This window comes from Mesocricetus auratus, unplaced genomic scaffold (assembly GCF_017639785.1).
Source record: "Mesocricetus auratus isolate SY011 unplaced genomic scaffold, BCM_Maur_2.0 Super-Scaffold_100003, whole genome shotgun sequence".
Taxonomy (NCBI): Eukaryota; Metazoa; Chordata; class Mammalia; order Rodentia; family Cricetidae; genus Mesocricetus; species Mesocricetus auratus.
The window spans coordinates 19,419,858-19,446,256 of record NW_024429188.1 but is presented as its reverse complement, the minus strand read 5'-3'; positions in this window follow the sequence as shown (position 1 = coordinate 19,446,256).

Below are 26,399 nucleotides of genomic sequence, written 5' to 3'. Positions count from 1 at the left end.
CTTTAGGTTCTGTCTAGCTAGACACAGTTTACAAATGGTTATCATACTTTTGTCTCCTTTAAAATATTATGGTATGAATTGTGGTTATTTTCAGTCCTATTCTTTATGTCAGCATCAATTGTCATAGGATTAGTTTCTCATGTGGGTTACAAAATGCATATTTTAGTCCACAGAGATTCTATGAGTAAGTAGCAAAAGTCAGTGGACAGTGAGAGTCTATTCTGCCTCCAGTTTTTTTCTCATCAATCACAGATTCATACATAGATAAAAAAATAAACTGGATTCTTTTTCTAATTCCCTTTCTGGTCCACTTGGACCTGTTTATGAGTTTTCTCCACATGAAGCTTAGAGCTAAAAGTGACCCTTCCTAGGACTTCTCCCCCCACATGCTGAAGCATTAATCTCCAAGAAATTATATTTGGAGATAGGACTTTGAAGGAGGTGGTTAAGGTTACATCACATCGTAGACATGGGGCAACAGGGCTGGTGATTTTATGAGAAAAGCAAGTGACAGGATAGCAGAATGCTTTTTCACCACAGAGAAAAGGACAAATTCACTGGTTTTAGTCCATTCAAAATCCTTTATGCTGGACACTTATCTAAATTTGTAAACATAATGATAAATCAGTGAGGTAGGTTATTATATGGACAGAGGAGACTTTAGTCTTAAGTGTTACTGAAATGATCTGAGATTTCAATGGGGTCTCTATAATTCCAGGTACCCGATCTTTATACCTTAAACCTACTGGGAATTGATACAAATTGAGACATTTGAGTTTTATTAACCATATGGCAGGGAGTTGAATACAAACACAACATGGATTTCCAAAGTCCAGTCTCTGAGAGATGAGTGGGCTACACACCAAAAAGTGAGCCGGGTCTTCTACCCTGGCATAAACCTGGGAAGCAAGTAAAACCTTGGTTTACTTTTCTTCATTCTCTTCTCCCTCCCTCCCTCCCTCCCTCCCTCCCCTATTGCCTCCCTCCCTCCTTCTTCCTTCCCTCCCTCCCTACCTCCCTTGCTTCCTTCCTTCCTTCCTTCCTTCCTTCCTTCCTTCCTTCCTTCCTTCCTTGTGTGCCATATGTAGAGGGAGGCCAGAGGTTGTTATCTTCCTTAATGGCCTCTCCATCTTACTTTTTGAGAAAAGGCCTCTCATTAAATCTGGTGCTCAAACATTGGAAAGGAAAGATGAGATTATTATCACTGAAGGGTGAGCAGATGCCTGTGGTCTGGGCCAACATCTATGGCCATGTTGGTGCTGGAGGGCCATGCTGCCACTGGAACCATACAGAAGGGGATGACCTGCATTGCCACCTGGGGCCATGGTAACATTCGGGTCTGAGCTATGGCCAGGGGCCACACCTGAGTCTCTGTCAATGGCTCCTGTTACCATCAAAGTCTGTGCAACTTCCCAGGGTTTAGACCACCACCTCGGGCCACATTAGAGTCTGGGGACCATGCTCTGCTGGGTCCAAGCCAATCTTAGAGGCCTACATTGCCACCTGGGTCATGGTGTCTCTTAATAGCAATAGAAACCCTAAGACAGTGTGCTATACAAGCAGAAAGCAGAGAGTGAGTGAAGAGTGGGTATTATACTGTGCTAACTTGTCAAGTGCCCAACTTGCAGGCCATGAGGAGAGCATAGTTGCAAACTTTCTATTGACTGGAATATTCTTCCCACATACATTTTTAATGACATACTATGTATTATCAATTTCTCTTGATGTTAGCAATTCAATAACATATAAAACACAATCTCAATCCAACAAAATCAGGAAGGAAAAGGGGGACATAACAACAGACACTGAGGAAATCTAGAGAATCTTCAGGTCATACTTTGAAAACCTGTATGTACCCTATAAAATTTAAAGGAAATGGACAATTTTCTGTATAGATATCACTTATCAAAATTAAATCAAGAGCAGATAAGCAATCTAAACAGACCTTAACCCCTAATGAAATAGAAGCAGTCATCAAAAGTCTTTCAACCAAAAAAAGCCCAGGTCTAGATGGCTTCAGTGCAGAATTCTGCCAGAAACTTAAAGAAGAGCTCATTCCAATACTCCTCAAAGTTTTCCACACAATAGAATCAGGAGGTTCATTGCCAAACTCTTTTTACAAAGCTACAACTACCTTGATACCCAAGCCACACAAAGACACAACTAAGAGAACTATAGACCAATCTCCCTCATGAATATTGATGCAAAAATACTCAATAAAATATTAGCAAACTGAATTCAAGAACACATGAGAAAACTCATTGACCATGATCAAGTAAGCTTAATCCCAGGGATGCAGGGATGGTTCAACGAAAATCTATCAATGTAATTCACCATATAAACAAACTGCCAAAGAAAAACCACATGATCATCTTACTTGATGTTGAAAAAGCCTTTGACAAAATTCAGCACCCCTTCATGATAAACATCCTGGAGAGATCAGGAATAACAGGAACATACCTGATCATAGTAAAAGAAATATACAGCAAACCAACAGCTAACATCAAACTAAACGGAGAGAAACTCAATACAATTCCTCTTAAATCAGGAACAAGGCAAGGTTGTCCTCTCTCTCCATATGTCTTCAGTATTGTACATGAAGTTCTAGCTAGAGCAATAAGACAAGAAAAGGAGATCAAGGGGATACAAATTGGAAAGGAAGAAGTCAAACTTTCACTATTTGCAGATGATATGACAGTTTACATAAGTGACCTGAAAAACTCTACAAAGGAACTGCTACAGCTGATAAACACCTTCAGCAAAGTGGCAGGATACACTTTTTATTTTTTAAATAAAAAAATCAGTAGCCCTATTAAATACCGATGATAAATGGTCTGAGAAAGAAATCAGAGAAACATCTCCCTTTACAATAGCCCCCAAAACCATAAAATATCTGGACATAATGCTAACCAAACAAGTGAAGGACCTGGGTAGCAAGAACTTTGAGTCTTTAAAAAAGAAATTAAAGAAGTTACCAGAAAATGGAAAGGTCTCCCATGCTCTTGGATTGGTAGAATTAACATAGTAAAAATGAAAATCTTGCCAAAAGCAATCTATAGGTTCAACACAATCCCCATCAAAATACAGGCACAAATTTTCACAGACCTTGAAAGAACAATACTCAACTTTATATGGAAAAACAAAAGACCCAGAATAGCCAAACAACCCTGTACAAGAAAGGAACTTCTGGATGCATCACCATCCCTGACTTCAAGCTCTATTATAGAGCTATAGTCCTGAAAACAGATTGGTATTGGCACAAAAATAGACAGGTAGACCAAAGGAGTCTAATTGAAAACCCTGATACTTACCCACACACCTACTAACACTTGATTTTTGACAAAGAAGCTAAAATTTTACATTGGAACAAAGACAGCATCTTCAACAAATGGTGCTGGCTGGCAGAACTGGATGCTAGCATGTAGAAGACTGCAGATAGAACCATGTCTATTGCCATGCACAAAACTTAAGTCCAAATGGATCAAAGACCTCAATATAAATCCAGCCACACTGAACCTCTTAGAAGAGAAAGTGGGAGGTACCCTTGAACGAATTGGCACAGGAGACCACTTCCTAAACATAATACCAGTAGAACAGACACTGAGACCAAAAGTTAATAAATAGGACCTCCTGAAACTGAAAAACTTCTGTAAGGCAAAGAACACAGTCAACAAGACAAAAAGGCAGTCCATAGATTGGGAAAAGATATTCACCAACCCCACATTTGACAGAGATTTCCAAAATTTACAAAGAACTCAAGAAGCAAGTCTCCAAAACACCAAAGGATCCAATTAAAAAGTGGGGTATAGAACTAAATAGAGAATTCTCAATAGAGAAGTTTAAAATGGCTGAGAGACACTTGAGAAAGTGCTCAACATACTTAGCCATCAGAGAAATGCAAATCAAAACAACTCTGAGATACTATTTCACTCCTGTCAGAATGGCTAAAATCAAGAACACTGAAGACAATTTATGCTGGAGAGGATGTGGAGAGAGGGGAACAGTCCTCCACTGCTGGTGGGATTGCAAACTTGTACAGCCACTTTAGAAATCAGTATGGGGAATCCTCAGGAAAATCGGAATCAGTCTACCACAAGATCCAGCAAATCCACTCTTAGGCATATACCCCAAAGATGCACATTCATTCATACAGCAAGGACATCTGTTCCACTATGGTTATAGCAGCATTATTTGTAATAACCCGAATCTGGAAGCAACCTTGATACCCCTCAACTGAAGAGTGGATAGAGAAAATGTGGTACATTTACATAATGGAGTATTACTTAGCAGAAAAAAAATGGAATCTTGAAATTTGCTGGCAAATGGATGGCAGTAGAAGAGACCATCCTGAGTGTGGTAACCCAGTCACAAAAAGACAAGCGTGGTATTACTCACTCATATATGGTTTTTAGGCCTGAAACAGGGGAGTGCCAGCCTACAATCCCCAGCCAGAAAGACTGGGAAACAGGGAGGACCCTAAGAGAGGTATGCAGGGTAACCCAGAGAAGGGGAACAAGACAGAATCTTCTGAGGGGATTGGGAACACGGGGGAGCGGGCTGAGCTGGTGGTGGTGAGGAAGCTGGGAGAAAGAGAGGGAGTGAAGAGGAGGAGAGGGGAGGTCATGAGGGAGCAGGAAAGTTGTGTAGGGGGAAGAATAGAGGAGAGAAGGATGGGAGATACCATAATAGAAGGAGCCATTATAAGTTTGAAGAGAGATCTGGCACTAGTGAGATGTCCAGAGGCCTACAAGGATGACACCCACTGGCAATCTAAGCAGTAGTGGAGAGGCTACCTTAAATGCCCTTCCCTTTAATGTGATTGACACTTCCTTGTGTGCCATCCTAGAGCCTTCATCCAGTGACTGAAGGAAGCAGAGGCAGACACCCACAGCTAAACACTGAACTGAGGCCCTGGAACCCAGTTGCAGAGACGGAGGAGTGATGAGCAATGGGGTTATGACTTGGCGGGTGAAATCCACACAATCAGTTGACCTGAACAAGGGGGAGCTCATAGACCCCAGACTGATAGCTGAGAGGCCAGCATGGGACTGATCCAGACCCCCTGAATGTGGGTGTCAGTGAGGAGGCCTCAGCATCCTTTGGGGCCTCAGGCAATAAATCAACATTTAGCCCTGTCATCCAGATGGACTTTGGGAGCCCATTCCACGTGGAGGGATGCTGTCTCTGTCTGGACACATGGGGGAGGACCTAGGCTCGGCGCCAGATCATATGACAAACTTTCAAGATCCTCCAAGAAGGGACTCACCCTCCTTGGAGAGTAGAGTGGGGAATGGGGAAGGGGTTGGGGGAGGGTTGAAGTAGTGTGAGAGAGGAGGGGAGGGAGAAGGAGCTAGGATTGACATGTGAAACAGACTTGTTTCTAATTTAAATTAAATTTAAAAAATAATAAAAACACAATCTCCATTCTCTTCTTTTTTTTTTTTTTTTTGGTTTTACGAGACAGGGTTTCTCTGTATTGTTTTGGAGGCTGTCGGTCCAGCCCAGCCTGGAACTCACAGAGATCTGCCTGCCTCTGCCTCCCGAGTGCTGAGATTAAAGGCATGCGCCACCACCGCCCGGCCATCCTCAAGTTTTTAAAAACAAACAAACAAACTGAAACTAGGTAGGTATTGGGCCCTAGGGGAAAACCAACTAAGATTATTCTCCTAAATGAGCATGCAATAAAATGACTTCTAAAGACATATTGTTATATCCATAGGTCAGTGCATCAGTCTGTCCTTATCAAAGAATCTTCTTCTTACAACAGATGATAATTAACATAGAGATTTGTAGAACAATATAGAGATAGTCAGAGACTTCGGTATACTTAAACATAAATAGAACATTTTCATCAACCCCTCCCTCCTCTCAAGACTCAGAGATCTATGTAGAAAATGAGGCAGAAAGATTGTAAGAGCCTGAGGTTGTGGATGACTCCAAGAAAACAGTGTCTTCCAGACACAACAGGGACAAAGTATATATGAACTCATAGATAATGTGACAGCATGCACAAGACCTGTACAAGTTCAAGTTGGACAAAATCCCAGCACTGAGGAAAGGAACTGGACATAAATTCCACCCCTAGCCAAGAAACTATTTGTAATTGATAGCTGCTTGGAGAGAGGAATTCAGTTTTCTTCAATGGAGAGGTACTAGGTATATATTAACCATTCTCCAGGGCAAGCCTCTGTTCAAGAGTAGTTGACTAACATGTCGTTGATGTTTTAAGAGAGAAAAATAACATTAGTTTGGTAGGGAGGTGGAGGAGGATCTGGGGAGGACAAGAATATGACAAAAATATTTTGTATGAAATTCTTAGAGAATAGGGAATCAATGACAAAAATTTAGTTAAGAAACTGATTCTATAAGACTGATTCAGTGACTTTGACAGAGGGTTGTCTATAGATACTGTATCTGTAGTATTTATTGGAGGATAAAAAGAAAGTAGAACAAAGAAGGAACAGAATTATAGGTGATATTATGGATAAAATTAAATTTTCCTGGATTTTGAAGAACAGATAAAGTTTCCTATGTAGAAATTACACAGAAATAATTTCTAAGAGAAAAAAACAGGAAATAGCAAGGACCTAGGCATGGAGTCTGATGTGCTTGGTGAACTTGGAGTGTCCTTGACTATAGTGTGGGCATGAGCTTGGGTGCTGAAAGGCTTGATAGAGCATAACCAGGAAATGTAATCTCAAGATAGGATTTTACAGAGCTCTAAATGGCATTTTAAGGACTTTAAACATCACAGGCAAAAAGAAAATGTAATGGGTTCTGGGAGGAGCAGCATGGCTATTTTCCTAGAATTAATAATTTTTTTTCAATTTTCTAGGAACATATAATGCAGTAAACATAACTCAATGTTCCAATATCTTGAGAAAAAAATGACTTAATGAAAGGAGAGATACAAGATTCAATAGGAAACCTGGTAAATCACCTGACCTCTGACCAATGAGGGAAAAAATCCTCTTGTGATAAACACATTATGAAGGCTGCCTGCTTCAAAGCTGTTTCTATCTCTAAGCAGATGACTCAGAGACACTGTGTTCTTTCTATCTAGTCATATAACTCATATACAGTGGATAACCTGTTGTAATAAATTCCATTTTTGCTCTCAGTGCATGCACCAGGCCTTTCCTATAAGGAAAGTAATGGCTTTTTATGCCACACAAGGAGGAGGAGGCTGAGTTGAACTGTAGCTGAACCCCATTTAGTTTTTCTCTTGAGCTATCAATATACAATGATTGCTTGAATCCCTTTACCCCTTCCCCCACAAATACCAACCCAACTTCTCAAACAAAACACTCTAGCACTAAATATCTGGAGCTCAAAACAGGATCACATGTTTTACAAATAAAGCCCACTCTTGGTATTTGAAGATTCAACACCTGTCATCCCAGCTCTTCATGAGTGAGCCTGACTGTCATTTCTATTTTTGGTGGGACATGAATTTCAAGCCAACTGTTAGTGTTACCATCTCAAGAGTGTCTCATTTATCTGCTTGTCACAGATACATTCTTGCTCATGAAGAGTCATGTTTTGCTGAATTTGATGAGGGATGCCATGCCCCTTTTTTGAGACAGTATCTTTGTGTAGCAGCCCTGGCTATCCTGTAACTCACTCTGTAGACCAGGCTGGTCTCAAACTCACAAAGATTTGCCCTCCTCTGCCTCCCGAGTTCTGGGATTAAAGGCCCGCACTACCACCACCTGGCCAGGATGTCATGTCTTAAAGATCATAATCAATTCAAGAATTAAAGGACTGGGATTGGATATCATACCTAATGTTAAAGTTCTATTCTATGCCTTAATGCTTGTTGACACCAAGTAAGAGTATGGTACTCACTGATGAGGGAGTATGCATGAATTTTAGAATTTACTTTTGAAAATGAAATATTCATATTTACATAGAAACTATGGCAGTATAATTGATTTCTGGATATTCTTACCTAGATTTACTTATTAGTATATTCTAGAAAATAAGACAAACAAGTAGATGTTAGAGATGGTATTGGTTCAATTATCACTAGCTACTCTAACACACTTCTCAAACTCTTTCCAAATGTTGTTGTTATTATTTACAGAACCATTTGAGGCTAACATCAAAAAGACATCATGACCATTCACCTCTAAATATTTCAATATATAATGACATTCTCTTTCCACTCTTACCACAGTAAAATTATCCAATTCTGGAAATTGAATATTGATATACTACCATTGATAGTACAAAGTCCCCATTCAAGTTTTCTTGATTGTTTCATTAGCATCCTTCAGAGAAATTAAAAGAAATAAAACCTATAATCAGATGCAGTTCCATGGTGTGTATATATATACATATATATATATATTTTTTCACTGGTTTATTTTGAGGATAATAATCTCATTGCTTCATGATCAGATTCAGATTATGTATTTTAAGTCAGAACCTTACTAGGTTTTAACATTTTATTATTGTTAATTTAGAATGCATTTTTGAACAGTGAAACCATTATCAAAAAATTCTACAACATCATGAACATATTGTAAGAAGATGCATGTTACTAAGATTTTTGCCTCCAAACCTTCAGTAAAACAGATGATGAAAGTCATTTCCCAGGGAACAGCATAAAGTCCTGGTGAGTTGCTTATTTCTAATACTGTCAGTCTGTCTGTGAAGTCTTTGTACTCCAGCGTTTTCTTTTTGCCTCACCATGCTACTATCCTGCAGTAAAGCATATGGGAGTCGGTGATGGAAATTGTGCAGACATGGAGTGACATTTACCAGCTTAAAGCTGCAGGCAGTGTGTGCTCCTAGATCTTCATTACTTTTACAAAATACACCACAAATAGAATAAATAATTTACATTAAATGGCACTCATCCAAACATGAAAAGTTCATTTTGTGATATAGTACCACTGACTTAGATTATTGCAGTTTCTCAATTGTTCATCAAATGGCACAGGATGGTACTCACACACTGTCACCAGTAAGACTTCAGAGCTCTCATTTGTTCAAATGTGGAGCACTGAGTCTCATGGAAGATGGGATATGGATGCAAAATAAACTTAAATATATATCAATTCCTTTTTCTTGACACCCACAAAATGCTATTGAGAAGTTACTTTATGTCAGGTTCTGTGTTAAGTAGTAGATTTGGGGTTTAAAAACCTTCACCTCAATGTGCTCTTATCAGAACCTGAAATTTCAGTCCAAAAACCAGAGCCCAACTTTTCCTTTTTCTAAACTGCATCACTTCACATCTTGTCGTAGTTTGGGCAATGAAAAGACAGATTCCTGGGATGATTATGTGACTTGCTTCAGTCTATTGGCCCAGTGATGCTGGCATGATACATTAGGGCTATCTTTGACCCTTCTCAGAAGCTAAGAAGACCCCCTTGTGTCCTTAGAAGTATGTGATCTTTCTGTTTGAAATGTCCTTATGTTTTCCAATGCTATGATCTGCAATGATGTCATTTACATTTCTAGTTGTTCCATGTATATTTGTTAACTCATAAGAAATCCATTACAATGTGAACATAGTACAATGGAAATCACACTGGACTAGTTTCCAGGTGATGTGTCTTGCTGGCTGTGGCAGAAATGCACCAATGGTATTCTCCATTCTTGTTTTTTCTGTTGTGGACAAATAACTAGACTTTATTGTCCTAGGTCCCCTTGCAGTTAATGCTACTGACTAACTAAGCTACTAATACTAACAAAAATGCTGGTAGAAATGAAATATCTTTTGTTACTAGGTTTGGCTTCCCTTTGTTTTAGTTTCATGTAGATTCACAGCATTTTGGTGCTACCACAATAGTTCCAGGTACCTGGATCTTTGACTCCTTTCAATCAATGGTTTCTGATGTTACATTATTACAGAACCAAGCAATAAATAAGTGCCTTTGTATTAAATCACTGAGATTTTGTTGTGTGCTAGAGGAGCCTAGTATTACCTGTAGTTAATACCCTGCTGTAAAAACAATGTTGACTTGTGTCACTTTCTCTTGACACTTGGACAAGTTGCTTGATCTTTTTTCACCTCTATGATCTTTTCCACTAATGGGCCCCAAATTTATACCTGAAATCATTAAATAAGGTGATATTTGCCATATTAGTTTGTAATGACTATACAAGTAGAAGGTGCTGCCATTACTATTGGCTCTGGCCCTTTGTAAGTAGCTGATCCAATATTTTTCATCTAGGTACATCAGATAATGTATTTACATGCAACAATAATAAATGAAGATGAGATTATGGATTTGGGAGGGGTGGATCATGGGAGGAGTTATTTGTCAGGAGAAGGGGCAGGAGTGATATAGATGCAGTGTTTACATATGAAATTCCCCCCCCAAAATAAAATGAAAAAAATTGTGAATTGCTCATGTCTTCCTTAATGGTCTCATTCTAAAAGCAAGTCAAATAGAAGTTGCTCACAGAGCATTGACCCAGGTTATTTTTATAATCAGCCCAGGAAAGAAGTGGATTGCCACCTCCAATTTAAAGATAACCACGGTCTAAGAAATTTGCTCAGAGTCTTTGATATAGATATATTCAAACCCAGTGCTTAGTTGGGTTTCTATTGCTATGATAAAACACCATGATCAAAATAAACTTGGGGAACAATGGGTTTGTTCTGCTTACAATTCTCAGATCACATTCCACCTTTGAGGTTAGTCAGGGTAGGCATGGAAATGCAATCCATGGAGAAAAGCTGCCTCTTGAACCAACTTTCTTGTACCTTCCAGGACTACTTGCCTAGGGATGGCACTGCATCCAGTGAACTGGGTCTTTCAACATTAATCAAGAAAATGTACCACTGACTTGCTTATAAGCCATTCTGATGGAGGCATTTTCTTAACTGAGAATCCCTTTTCCCAAATAACTCCAGCTTGTGTCAAGTTGATATAAAACTAACTAACATTCCTAGGTTTTCAGAAACTCTCTGCTTTTAAGCTCTCCATGTCTGACCTTTGTTTATTATGGTTTAGGATCCTAGCATTGCCTATTCCCATCTGAGTCTTACAGTTGTGAATTCCAGATCTCCTCATAGGACAAAAATTGTTTCACTTTTTAAAACAGTGAGAAACAATTCCCTTTTGGGATGCTCAAATGGACATGATATTCTTGTCTACTTTCCTCTAATTTACTTGTTCTTTACAAAGTGTCTTAATTTTCTCATGAGTTATAGAAATTTTTATTGTGTGTATGGTGTATGCATGTGTACAAGTTTATGTGTGTACATGAGTATAGAGGCCTGAGGTTGGAGGACAGTGTGTTTTTTGAGACAGAGTCTGTCACTGAACCCGAAGCTAGCTAATTAGTGTATGCTGGTTGACCGAACAGGGCTCCTACCATCTCTCCACCTTGCCAGCGCTATTATTTCAGATTTGTGCCATTGAACTTAGCTTTTTACCTGGATATTGTGGATCAGAGCTCTGGTCTTCATGCTCATAAAGCAAGCACTTTACAAACTGAGCCATCATACCAGCTCAGAAATTTACAGTTTTAAAATCAAAGTTCTAAGAAAGAACTCTTTGGAAGGTTGAACATGGAAATTGTAGCATCAATAAGCAATGACTGAGAATAAGTGCAGTAGGGAATAGTCTTCTCTGTGTAGATCTGACTACTGTGAATGAGCTGTATACAGGAACATGGTCTTGGTGTTCTATTACTGTGAAGGCAATTCTTACTAAAGAAAGCATTTAATTGGGAGCTTATTTTGGTTTCAGAGATATCATTATTGTAGGGAACATGACATGACAAAAAGACAGACATGGTACTGGAGAAGTAGCTAAGAGCTATATCCTGATCTATAAGCAGCAGGCAGAGAAATAGAAACACTGAGTCTGGCCTGGGATTTTGAAACTTCAAAGTTCAGCTTCGTTGATATACCCCCACCATCAATGACACACCTACTCCAACATCTCCTAATCTTCTTAAGCAGTTCCCCAACTGGGGACTAAGCATGTTCATATATGAGCCTTTGGGAGCCATTCTTTTTCAGACCACCACAGTCATATATTCTCCAGGAGTGTCCAATATTTTGACCTTGAAGTAAAATTTCATCTGCATAGTTTATGCCTGAGAACCATATAATCAAGTTTAAAAGAGGGGAAAGAGGATCTGGCAAGGTTGCTCAGTGGCTAGAGGCACTTGCTGCCAAGCTTGATGATCCAAGTTTGATCCTTGGGACTTTGGGGCCCACCTCTACTCATGTGTCATGGCACATGTGCATGTACACACACACACACACACACACACACACACTCACACACAGAGAAATATTTTTAAATGCAAAAAACTACTTTCAAGAATGTAAACTTTCAAGTAAATTTATATTTTGTATGTATGGGTCACATTCATAGCTATGGGGTGCATGCAGGATGTGGGTCACAGGTTGAACACATGTGTGTCCTGAAACACTTGTCATCACAGTGCAAGAAGGGGCTGAGTGAGATAATTTTGAATGTTGTAGTTATAATTGCCTGAAAATCATAAAAAAATATATCAGTTTGTGTGTGTGTGTGTAAGAGAGAGAGAGAGAGACAGAGAGACAGAGAGACAGAGAGACAGAGAGACAGAGAGACAGAGAGAAAAAGACCTTGCAGGGGTTCAGGGGTTGAACACTTTAGTTTGTATGGCCAGTCTGTGCTGAGCCAACATCCCATGGGATCATTCTGTCTTGGTCCCCAGCTTTTGAACTCTCCTATGGAAACTGACGTGTTTGATTGCCAGACAAGTATATTCTGTGTAGTTTAAGGAATGGAAGTATGTGACAATGTGTTCTTATAAAATGGATAGAGTTCAGAGTAAACTGACTCTTGGTTGAGCTCTCACAATTTCAAAATGTTCACGTCTCTCACATTTTCAGAGAATGAATTTAATCTTGATAATCTTATCAATATATGTTGCAACTCATGAGTATGACCCTTCCCCTGGGATGGTATTACTGAATTCTTCATAGAAGCCAAAAAGGCAGTTTGATAGGCTAATATTTCATATAGTTTGCCAACCTCTCTGTAGTGTAGGCCATCTTAGACAGAGGCCATGCTAAGCATATGTAATTAGCCTGCCCAAGATGCACAGGCAGAAAGTGGCAAATCCAGGGTTTGAAGCCAGACAATCTTTTTTTAAATTAATTTTTATTTAAATTAGAAACATGCATGTTTCAAATGTCAATCCCATCTCCCCCTTCTCCCTCCACCAGCCCTCCCCACCCCCCACCCCCAGCCCAATCCCCACATCCTTCCCCAGGGAGGGTGAGGCCCTCCTTGGGGGATATCCAGAATCTGTCACTTCATCCAGGGCAGGACCTAGGCCCTTCCCCACGTGTCCAGGCTGAGAGAGCATCCTTCCATGTGGAATGGGCTCCTAAAGTTCATTTGTATGCCATGGTGAACATTGATCTACTACCCAAAGCCCCAGAGATTTCTGAGGCCTCCTCACTGACACTACATTCATGGAGTCTGGATCAGTCCCCTGTTGGAAGCCAGACAATCTTGGCCTTAGGCCCATGCCCAAAGATCTCTTGGTTTGGAACACATCTGTTTCCTAAATAAAGCATTCCTATAAACCTAAACACACATAGGAAGTTGTTGTGAAGGACTGTGGAGCAAGAAACAAGGATAGCTTTGTCAGAACCCTCTGGTCCTCCATGATGAGCCTGCCTTGTTCATTGTGCATTCCCCACAAACAAACTTTTGCTGATGCCAGAGGCCTCTCCCCAGGGAACCAAGTAGGACCAAGACCAAGCACGGAAGATCTCGCATATCTGAAAGACTGAGCCAAAGAGATCCACGCACTTCCGATTACACAGCATGCCTTCTGTGGCCTGCTCAACCTTCTGGTCTTCTCAGAGTGGACTCAGAGATTTTCAGCTTTGGCACAGGCCTGTGAGATTTCATGCTGCTTTTCTCCATGTAATGAAAAAGTCATTTTTTGCCTCAAGCTAACGAAAATCCTGGCAGCTTTAAACTCGAAAATGTTTGGGTAAGGTTTTTCTTCTTAATATATGAGATTTATTATTGTTGTTGTTTGGAAACCTCGTGGACATTCACAGTTTTCAATTTTCCTGTTTTTCTTGTTGAGCTTTTCTGGAAACTTCCATGGAGAGCAAGGCTAAAAGCAGAAGGATAAAATTGCTTTTTGAATTCTAAGTCTGAAAGGGATGTGAGGGTGGACTAGAAGATTTTAAGGATGTCCATGCCTGCTGGTTTGATAAAGGACACAACCAGTCATAGAACTGAATAACTAGAATACGCATGGCAAGAATGCCATCAGCCCCTGTCGTATGTTGCTTCCTGGTTGGGTTTCACCATTTTCAGAAAACATAGAATAAAACAGGAGAAAAGATTGATGCTGATGGTTTGGAAACTCTCTGATGACTTGATGCAGGTGTACATTGTGAAATGATGTCCACAATCAAGCTAATTGACATATAACTAGAAATATACACACACACATACATGCATACATATGTGCATATATATTTACTTCTAAGTAGCCTAGGAAGTTTGCCGTGAGGTGAGTATGTCTTCCTTTGCTCCTTAACTTTCTCCAAAGGAAAGAATGATCCAGCCCTCTATAATTCAAACCATCCCGGAAAGAGGAAAAGCTGGGCTTCTACAAAGCATTCAGATTTTTGATGTGGTGGCCAGGCCTCACACATGTTCCAAATTCCACATGAATTTTGCCCACTTTATCACTTTTCCTTCTCTGTCTTAGGCCTGCGCCAAATCATGTTTCCCTTGACTTTGTGCAAGCCATGCAATTGCAACATAGCCTCAACCTCTATCATTGTCCCTTTTTTCCTTTAAGTATTATGGAGTTGACCCAACATGATATATCCCTTCTTGGAGCCACCCCTTCATCTTAGTTGAATCTCTTCCACCTCTCACTTTTTGAGTTGGTAAAACACTCCATTTTCCTGTGTGTGTATGTGTGTGTGTGTGTGTGTGCGTGTGCGTGTGCGTGTGCGTGTGTGTGTGTGTGTGTGTTTGAGAGAGAGAGAGAGAGAGAGAAAGAGAGAGAGAGAGAGATTTCAGGTGATATTTAACTCCCTTCACATTTCATATTCCTGTTTCTAGGTTTTGAAGGAGAAAGGACAATGTTAACACCATCTTCCAAATCTTCCACCTTTGGAACCCAAGTGAAGGGAGTAGGTGCTAGACCTTGTCATTATAGAAAATAAAGACAGCCTTCCTCTCTTGAGACTTTCCCAAGTAAGAAGAAGGCATTTAACCTTCTAGGTTCTTTTCATCTACATACATCCTAACCCTAGCCCCAGAGGAAGCAATTGTCAGTGGTGCTAGAACCTTCCAACTAACATTACCTCTTCGTCTACAACCACCACCACTTCTCCCACTTTCCCAGTACCCCATCACACCTTGCACTCATATTTTAGTGTTCTCATGAGCACCCCCAACTTTTAGTTCAGGTACCTGAATTCTTTAAAAAAATCTCTCTCTTGAATAGGCAATTGGTACGTTTTAGCTACATGAGAACCATGTGCTTGCAATTCTCCACAATGTTACATCAATCAGGTGAGTGACTTTTAGTTGAGGGCAGGCCATTATATGCTTAGTTCCCCAAAAAAATCTCTTCACAGATTCTCCTTTGATTTAGAGTTAGGCTAGAAAGAAAATAATTATCTTAAATCTTATTTTCCATGTCATGGCATGAGGATTGATTCCAGGCACAAACATACATTCTTAATTGTAATTATAACATTCATCTGAGCAAGCATAAGATATATGGCTATGAGTTACTGGTGGCTTTGCATCACCATTTTAGTGCAATTAATGTCTACCACTAAAGTACTATCTTATATATAAGACAAATTAAGAAGAAGATTGAAACTTTATGTTCTATCCAGGAAATGTTACTATTGCATTTATAGGCAAGGAGTTAAGGTTTTCATTTTTAATTACATTACTGAATGACTCTTCTTTTTTTTTAAATTTTAAATTTTTTTTGTTTTTTTATTTTATTTTCCAGTTTAAATTTAGATAAGAAACGAGGTTGCTTCAAAAGTCAGTTCCAGGTCCCTATCCCATTCCCTCCCCTCCTCCCGTGCCCTCCCCCCAACCCCCTCCTCCGTTAACCCCTCATTCCCCCAGGGAGGGTGAGGCCCTCCATGGGGGTGTCCATAGTCTGTCATTTCATAGAGGGCAGGGCCTAGACCCTTCCCCAAGAGTTCAGGGTGAGAGTGCACCTCACATTGTTCTATGGGAGTCCAAAGTCCGTGTGTATACTTGGGATGGGTACTGATCTGCTGCCCAAGGCTCAATAGATTCCCTAGGCCTCCTCACTGACACCCAGATTCAGGAGGTCTTGATCAGTCCCATGCTGGATTCCCAGGCTGATGCCTGGGATTCAAGAGTTAACCTTTGTCTGGTCAGCTGTTTCTGGGGGTTAAACCAGCCCAGTCTTAATCCCTTTGATCATCAGTCCTCCCTCTCTGTTACTGGCTTTCTTGAGTTCAGCTCAGTACTTAACCAAGGGAGTCTGCCTCTTCTTCTATCAGCCACTAAATGAAGTTTCTGTTTCCCAGACTCTCTGGCCACAGGATTGTAGGCTGGCACTCCCCAGATCTATGTCTAAAATCCATATATGGGAGAGTACATGCCATGTTTCTCTTTTTGTGACTGGGTTACCTCACTCAGGATGGTTTCTTCTAGTGTCATCCATTTGCCTGCGAATCTCATGATTCCATTATTTTTTTCTGCTGAATAGTACTCCATTGTGTAGATGTACCACATTTTCTCTATCCATTCTTCGGGTGAGGGACATCTAGGTTGCTTCCAAGTTCTGGCTATTACAAATAAAGCTGCTATGAACATAGTGGAACAGACATCTTAGTTATATGAATGGGCATCTTTTGGATATATGCCTAAGAGTGCAGTTGCTGGGTCTTGTGGTAGGTTTATTCCCATTTTTCTGAGGAATCTCCATACTGCTTTCCAAAGTGGCTGAACCAGTTGGCACTCCCACCAGCAATGGAGGAGTGTCCCCCTTTCACCACAACTTCTCCAGCATAAATTGTCATTGGTGTTTTTGATTTTAGCCATTCTGACAGGAGTGAGATGGTATCTCAGAGTTGCTTTGATTTGCATTTCCCGGATGGCTAAGGATGTTGAGCACTTTCTCAAGTGCCTCTCAGCCATTTTAGACTCCTCTATTGAAAACTCTCTATTTAGTTCTGCAGCCCACTTCTTAATTGGGTCCTTTGCTGTTTTGGAGACTTGCTTCTTGAGTTCTTTGTAAATTTTGGAGATCAACCCTCTGTCAGATGTGGGATTAGTGAATATTTTTTCCCATTCTGTGGGCTGCCTTTTTGTCTTGCTGACTGTGTCCTTTGCCTTACAGAAGCTTCTCAGTTTCAGTAGGTCCCATTTATTGATTGTTGATCTTACTGCCTGTGCTACTGGTGTTATGTTCAGGAAGCTGTCTCCTGTACCAATTCGTTCAAGGGTACCACCCACTTTCTCTTCTAAGTGGTTCAGTGTGGCTGGATTTATGTTGAGGTCTTTGATCCATTTGGACTTAAGTTTTGTGCATGGCGATAAACGTGGATCGATCCACATTTTTCTACATGCCAGTCTCCAATTATGCCAGCACCATTTGTTGAAGATGCTTTCTTTATTCCATTGTATATTTTTAGCATCTTTGTCAAAGATCAGATGTTCGTACGTGTGTGGGTTAATACCTGGATTTTCAATTCGATTCCATTGGTCTGCCTGTCTATTTTTGTGCCAATACCAAGCTGTTTTCAGGACTATAGCTCTATAATAGAGCTTGAGGTCAGGGATAGTGATGCCTCCGGACGTTGCCTTGTTGAACAGGGTTGTTTTGGCTATCCTGGGTCTTTTGTTTTTCCATACAAAATTGATTATTGTTCTTTCAAGGTCTGTGAAGAATTGTGCTGGGATTTTAATGGGGATAGCATTGAATCTGTAGATTGCTTTTGGCAGGATTGCCATTTTTACTACATTGATCCTACCTATCCAAGAGCATGGGAGATCTTTCCATTTTCTGAGGGCTTCTTTAATTTCTTTCTTTAAAGATTCAAAGTTCTTACGATACAGGTCTTTCACTTGTTTGGTTAGCGTTACCCCAAGGTATTTTATGTTGTTTGTGGCAATTGTAAAGGGTGATGTTTCTCTGATTTCTCTTTCAGCCCTTTTATCATCTGTATATAGTAGGGCTACTGACTTTCTTGAGTTGATCTTGTAACCTGCCACTTTGCTGAAGGTGTTAATCAGCTGTAAGAGTTCCCTGGTAGAGTTCTTTGGGTCATTGATGTAAACTATCATATCGTCTGCAAACAGTGAAAGTTTGACTTCTTCCTTCCCAATTTGTATCCCCTTGATCCCCCTTTGTTGTCGTATGGCTATAGCTAGAACTTCAAGTACCATGTTGAAAAGGTATGGAGAGAGTGGACAGCCTTGTTTTGTTCCTGATTTTAGAGGAATTGCGTTGAGTTTCTGCCCATTTAGTTTGATGTTGGCTGTTGGTTTACTGTATATGGCTTTTATTATGTTTAAGTATGTCCCTGTTATCCCAGATCTCTCCAAGACCTTTATCATGAAGGGGTGTTGGATTTTGTCAAAGGCTTTTTCAGCATCTAGTGAGATGATCATGTGATTTTTGTTTTTCAGCTTGTTTATATGGTGGATTACGTTGATGGATTTTCGTATGTTGAACCATCCCTGCATCCCTGGGATGAAACCTACTTGATCGTGGTGAATGATTGTTTTGATGTGTTCTTGGATCCGATTTGCTAGTATTTTATTGAGTATTTTTGCATCAATGTTCATGAGGGATATTGGTCTGAAGTTCTCTTTCTTGGTTGTATCTTTGTGTGGCTTGGGGATCAAGGTTATTGAAGCCTCATAGAAAGAGTTTGGCAAAGACCCTTCTGCTTCTATTGTGTGGAACACTTTGAGAAGAATTGGTATAAGCTGTTCTTTGAATTTGTGGTAGAATTCTGCACTGAGGCCATCTGGACCTGGACTTTTTTTGGTTGGGAGACTTTTGATGACAGCTTCTATTTCCATAGGGGTTATAGGTCTATTTAAATTGCTTATCCGTTCTTGATTTAGTTTTGGCAAATGATAGCTGTCCAGGAAGTCATCCATTTCCTTTAAATTTTCGAATTTTGTGGAGTACAGGTTTTCAAAGTATGACCTAATGATTCTCTGGATTTCCTCAGAGTCTGTTGTTATGTCCCCCTTTTCATTTCTGATTTTGTTAATTTGCGTGTTCACTCTCTGCTGTTTGGTAAGTTTGGACAAAGGTTTGTATATCTTGTTGATTTTCTCAAAGAACCAACTCTTCGTTGCATTGATTCTTTGTATTGTTTTCCTGGTTTCTACTTTGTTGATTTCAGCCCTCAATTTGATTATTTCCTGGCGTCTACTCCTCCTGGGGGAGTTTGCTTCTTTGTGTTCTAGAGCTTTTAGCTGTGATGTTAATTCTCTGGTATAACTGTTTTCCTGTTTCTTCATGTGAGCACTTAGTGCTATGAACTTCCCCGTAGCACTGCTTTCAAAGTGTCCCATAGGTTTGGGTATGTTGTGTCTTCATTCTCATTGAATTCGAGGAAGTCTTTAATTTCTTTTTTTATTTCCTCTTTGACCCAGGGATGGTGCAGTTGAGCATTATTCAATTTCCATGAGTTTGTAGGTTTTCTGCAATTTGTGTTGTTGTTGAATTCTAATTTTAAGGCATGGTGGTCTGATAAGATGCATGGAGTTATTCCAATTTTTTTGTAGCTGCTGAGGTTTGATATGTTGCCAAGTATGTGGTCGATTTTTGAGAAGGTTCCATGTGGTGGTGAGAAGAAGGTATATTCTTTTTTATGTGGATGAAATGTTCTATAGATATCTGTTAATCCCAGTTGGGTCATTACTTCTATTAGACCCTTTGCTTCTTTGTTGAGTTTCTGTCTGGTATTCTTGTCTAGTGGTGAGAGTGGTGTGTTGAAATCTCCCACTATAACTGTGTGGGGCTTTAGATGAGATTTAAGTTCTAATAATGTTTCTTTAACGAATGTGGATGCCTTTGTATTGGGGGCATAGATGTTCAGGATAGACACTTCATCTTGGTGGGTTTCACCTGTGATGAGTATGTAATGACCTCTTTCATCTCTTTTGATTGATTTTATTTTAAAGTCTAGTTTGTTAGATATTAGGATTGCTACCCCTGCTTGTTTCTTGGGTCTATTTGATTGAAAAATTTTTTCCCAACCTTTAACTCTCAAGTAATGTCTGTCTTTGAGGGTGAGGTGTGTTTCTTGTATGCAGCAGAAGGAAGGGTTCTGTCTTCGAATCCATTCTGCTAGTCTGTGTCTTTTTATGGGTGAGTTAAGGCTGTTAATATTGAGGGATATTAATGACCATTGATTGCTCATCCTTCTTCGATTTGCGATGGTTGTTGTTGGTGGAATTATGGGTGGAATTTCACCCCTTTGTTCTTTTGGCTGTTGGTAGAGAGGGATTCTCTAATGCTTATGTTTTTCTGGTTGTAGTTAGCTTCCTTGGGTTGGAGTTTTCCTTCCAAAATTTTCTGTAGGGCTGGGTTAGTGGACACATATTGGTTGAATCTAGTTTTGTCATGGAATATCTTGTTTTCTCCGTCTATAGTGATTGAGAGCTTTGCCGGGTATAGTAGTCTGGGCTGGCATCCATGGTCTCTTAGTGTAGGTAGAATATCTATCCAGGACCTTCTGGCTTTCAGAGTTTCCATGGAGAAATCAGGTGTAATTCTGATAGGTCTGCCTTTATATGTTACTTGACCTTTTTCCTTAGCTGCTCTTAATATTCTTTCTTTATTCTGTATGTTTGGGGTCTTGATTATTATGTGGCGAGGGGATTTTTTTTTGTGGTCCACTCTATTTGGTGTTCTGTAGGCTTCTTGTACCTTCATTGGCATGTCTTTCTTAAGGTTGGGAAAGTTTTCTTCTATGATTTTGTTGAATATGCCTTCTGCCCCTTTGAGGTGGATTTCTTCTCCTTCTTCTATACCTATTATTCTTAGGTTTGGTCTTTTCATGGTGTCCCATAATTCCTGGATGTTTTGTGTTAAGGGTTTGTTGGATTTAAGGTTTTCTTTGGTTGATAAATCCATTTCTGCTAATGTATCTTCAACACTTGAGATTCTCTCTTCCATCTCTTCTATTCTGTTGGTAATGCTTGTATTGGTAGTGCCTGACTGTTTGTCCAGCTTTTCTATTTTCTGCCTTTCTTCAGATTGTGTTTTTTTTAGTGTCTCTATTTCAGTTTTCAACCCTTGCAGCGTTTGCATTGCTTCTTGCAATTTTCTGTTTATCTGTTCGTCCGTTTGTTGCCTTTTATGAATTTTTTGGTTTGTTCTTTCTTCCATTTCTTGCATTTTTTGGTTTGCTTTTTGTTCCATTTCTTGGATTTTGTGCTTTGTTTCTTCTTCCATTTCCTGCCTTTTTTGGTTTGTTTCTTCCTCCATTTTTTTCATTTTTTGCTTTGTTTTTTCTACCATTTCTTGCATTTTTTGCTTTGTTTCTTCTTCCATTTCCTGCCTTATTTGGTATGTTTCTTCTTCTAATTCTTGCATTTTTTGCTTTGCTTTTTCTTCCATTTCTTGCATTTTTTGCTTCATTTCTTCTTCCATTTCGTGCCTTTTTTGGTTTGTTTTTTCTTCCAATTCTTGCATTTTTTGGTTTGTTTTTTCTTCCATTTCTTGCATTTTTTGGTTTGTTTTTTCTTCCATTTCTTTGAGGGATTTTCCAATATCCTCTTTTAGGACCTCTATCATTTTCATGAAAGTGCTTTTAAGGTCGTTCTCTTCTGCTTCCTTCGTGTTGGAATATTGGGGTCTTGCTGGTGTGGAGTCTCTAGAATCTGGCGGTGTCATATTTGTTTTTCTGTTGCTGACTGTGTTTTTGTATTGTCTCTTTCCCATCTCTTCTTCTAGTGGGTGCAGAAAGAGCCCCTTCCTGGTCTGGGGACCAGAGTTCCCTTTTGGTGGGTGCTAGTAAGTCCAGTAATCTGGTGGTTCTTCTATGCCTTGTCCAAATGCTGGTCCGTGGGTAGAGAAGAAGAACAGGAATCTGGGGCGCTTAGCCTCCTACCTGGTCCCCTGGATCCTATGCTGGGTCCTGTTGTACCTGATCCGGAACAGCTACTCCCCTGGTCTCCCTGGCTCCTGTAGTTTCCTGGTCTCTTTGGTGGGAGAGAAGATCTGGAGTCTGGGGTGCTTGGCTCCTGCCGGGATTGGGAGCTCTGTGCAGTTCCCAGGCGATCTGCAGGCTCTGGAACACAGGCAGGGAAGCTGGCCTGTTTACCTGATGCTCCTGCCGGGATTGGGAGCTCTGTGCAGTTCCCAGGCGGTCTGCAGGCTCTGGAACACAGGCCGGGAAGCTGGCCTGTTTACCTGATGATCTGAATGACTCTTCTTAAGGGAACCTAAGGAATATAAATTACTTTGTAAATATCTGATGAGGCAGACAAACAAGGCAAATTAGAATTCATTGGAATCAAAGTTAAACTTTCAAAGTTCTTTCTGGTTGTAATGCTTCCAAACTACTTTTCTAGCTGAAGTCTGTAACTGATCATGTGATCTTTCCTGAAACATTTACTGTACTGCCTGGAACTTTGGTTGCAATTGATAGAGAGTAGAAAAGAAGACACTGTGTGATAGCAAGGCTGCAAATATTCCCTTTCTAGACTTACTTTCGAGTATCCCTTCCCTTCTTGCAGGTGCCAGATGTTCCCACAGTCCTCAGAACACTCCTGTCTGTTTTCTCTATGGCTGTGCTCTGGGTTTGCAAATTCTACCTGAGTTGGCTGTTCTTTCCCTCCAAGCTACTCAGCTAGCTGTTTGGAGAAAGCAGCTGATTAAACAAAGTCACACTCCAGTGTTGATGACTAAAAGCTCTTAATGCTCCCTGGGGTGTCTGCATCTGAGACCTTTAGCCTGTATTGATGGAGTTTCAAACAGTGCAATGGGCTAGGGGAATATAAATTTTGGTAGGAGGGAAGCACATGTTTTGATGCTAGTCTGCTAGTAAACGTACTAGTTGTAAATGTTAAAGAAGTAGTTATAAAAGGATTTTCATCAAAGGACGTTTGTTTAAAACCTTTCTGCCATGCTTGAACAGACTAGGGAATAGGTCTTAGAGAGTTCTCCCAGTCTTAAGAAAGTTTGATTTATCATCCCATCCATCTGGCCATTCTTTAAACTGTGTGAGCCTTACCTGCATGTGGTACTAGTATGGGTATGAACATGTTCTTCTTGATGATTCATTCTTAATGAATGGGGTTCATTTGCTAGTAGAACTGAATGCATTCTTATCCTACGAGGAGGTAACCCTGGGCCTTCCATTTTCTCAAAAAAAGGGTATTGTATCACTTCTCAAGGATGAGTATTTGAGAGGATACACCAAATATTTTATGTTTCTAGTCTTCCATGCACTTTCTATAGACCCAAAATGAGCGCACAAGGTTAAGAACTATAGAGTTATACAAAGGGTGCAGTGCTGTTTGGTGAGCTATCCATGCTCAAGCCAGAACTGGCCCTGAAGCTGTTTTATTCCTGTATTCCTGGTAGTCATCCTTCATTCTAGAGGCTCTATCCATCCTTTCCATAGCACAAGTTTCTCTTTCCCCAGGCTCTTTCCTAGACTTACCGGCCTCCAGCTACCCTTGGCTTGGAAACTCTGGTCTTCTCAATATGTTTTCTTCACAGACTCAGCTTTGGTGACCTTGGCAAGTAGCAGACATTTAACACCTAGGATCTAGGGGGCTCTGTCTGTCTTTCAGAACCTACAAACAGAAGACCTTCTTGTGGACCAGACTTTGCTGGTACTGCTTCTGGCACCTGATGCCCTTGAGACAACCCTGTCCCATTAGCCAAGGCTTGATCAACAGCACTTTATTTCTTGCTGGCATTTCTGAAAACCGAGAGGTTTCTTGGGAATTTCTGAGCCTTGAATTGATTAGCAGTTAATGATGTGTGTTTTGATGAGAATATAAAAAAATTGTTTATCTACTTGAGAGGAAGAAAATTGGGAATAAAAAGGAGAGAAAAAAACACAGTTCTTAGCATTTTACCGAGGTTTGGAGCTGCTAAGTTCCTAATCATTGCTGGACATTTCTCTGGGTGTTGATTTTATATATCAGCTCTCAGAAAAATTCATGAAGTGTTTTGCTTCACCTACAGTACAGCTGTCAGGAGACCCACAGAAAGTTCAGAATCATGTATAAATGAAAGTTCAGAATCATGTCTAAATCATGTCTGAATCATGTATAAAAGAATTTTAAAAACTTGCTCTTGAACCCCTATTGTCAAAACCATTGCTTTATCAAGGTAGAATATGGTAATGTAAGGACTAGCCTTTGGAACCTAATTATCCTGGGTTTGACCTTTGCCTAGCCATTTCAGTGTTCTCAACCTCTGAGTCTTCACTTTCATTTGTACAATGGGGCAATACTATTTAAGCTGTAGAACTGTCATTAAGACAAACATTCCACTAAGTTAGGTTAGTGGCATAGGCAAGAGGTTTATGAATATTATCAACCTATCTAACACACTCTACTTTTTTCTATAGAAGGTATGATTTTTTTATTCTTCAGAGTACTAAAGATGTTCAGGTAACACTAGGAATGTTTGAAAAAGCCCTAGAGAAACATAGTATTTCATGTTTCAGTGTATATATGTATTTATACATTTATAATATATACACATAATGTATCTTTGAGTTGTTGGTCAGGAGGACTGAAAAGAGCATCCCAAAAATAAGGTAGGCTATTGCTATTGCCATTGGTTACTTCCCAGAACTTGAAGCTACACACTTTGGACACGTGGCTTAGGAGAATCAACTTGTAACTGACCTGAAAGTCTTTTTCCTGGGGAGTAACTCTCATAGTATCAGCAGGTTCTATGCAAGCTGCCAAGGGAAAAATGTAATCAATAGTCCTACCAAGCTATAAAACTTTTGAATCATAATTACCAGCATAAAAAGGTATACCCAGGGTACAGTGATGGTACTTATATCTTCGGTGTAACCAACAACTATCTAATTGGATTTAAATCTTGCTTAATAGAAGGCAAATCATGCCTGGTACTGTAAATCCAGCCAACTACCCATGACTGATGAGGTCATAGATCCTAGAGGAGATCCTACCACTGCTACTTTTCTAAATCAGTATAATTTCTAACTACACTCTAAACATGTCACCTTATACCCGCAGAAAAGTGTAGTGCTCCCCCCTCATCAAAAAAGCTTCCTTTAGCACCAGAGGCTGTTATAGAAATCTGCAGCTGATAAAAAAGAGAGAACAATTGACTATGAGGCACTAAACACCAACTGACACATGTACCATACAATCCCTACACATAAAGTGCAGGAAATGTTGTGGAAAGGGGGCAGAATGATTGTTAGAGCTGGAGGATAATAATGCCTGTGTGAGATTCTGTCTTCCATATATCACAGGGAAACTATAATAATAAAATCTCAACAATATGGTCATCTAAACAAGATCTACACAAGGACAAAACCAGTTGATATGACTATATGGACGGGAGAGAGCTCACAAGGCCCTACCCCTAGATGAAAAGCATACAAGGTTGCCAGTTACACCACAAAAATCATATTAATGGGTACAAGCAGAATGAGGTGAGAGGCCAGGTGTGGACCTTTACCTATTGCTATTTCCAAAGCAAGTAGGAACACATCTTCAAGACCAGAAGCAGCAGCATCTGCCACCTTATTGTCAGAACAGCATATACTGAAGGACAGTGAGCATCTCCTCTGAAGATCTGAGTATTGTTCATGTGAGACTTAAGTCTGTGGGTAATTAAGAAAATTAGCAGAGCTTGGGGGTCCTCTCATTGAGATATCTTTGCCTTTGTAGTTGAAAGAGTCAAATTTGTGATGTGTCATCAAGGAGGAATTATTGAAAAGGCAGCTCTAAATGTGTGTTAAAGACACTATCACACCCAGAATATTCCACAAAATCACACACATATTCAATAGCAAATAAAAAATAAAGCCCATAGCCCAAACAGAATTTAGCATGAGTCTTTATCCTTGCCTCTTAAAACACATCAAAATTATATTCTAAAAGTAGAGGCTTATCATAAATTCCTTCCCATTCTGATGCTGATTTAGTTCTATAAAATGATTTTAATAGAAGAGTTCATTTCTCAGGTCAGGCATGGTGACACATGCCTTTCATTTAAGCACTTTGGAGGCAAAGGCAGTTGAATCTCTATGAGTCCCAGGCAAGCCTGGTGGATGAGGCAAGTTCCAGGCCAGCGCTGGCTACATAATGAGATCCTGTTTTCCTTCTTTCTTTTTTTAAGTTTGTTTCTTAATTAAGTAACACTTTCAGGAACATCTCCATGTCTGAGAATTACTTTGTATGCTTAGAACA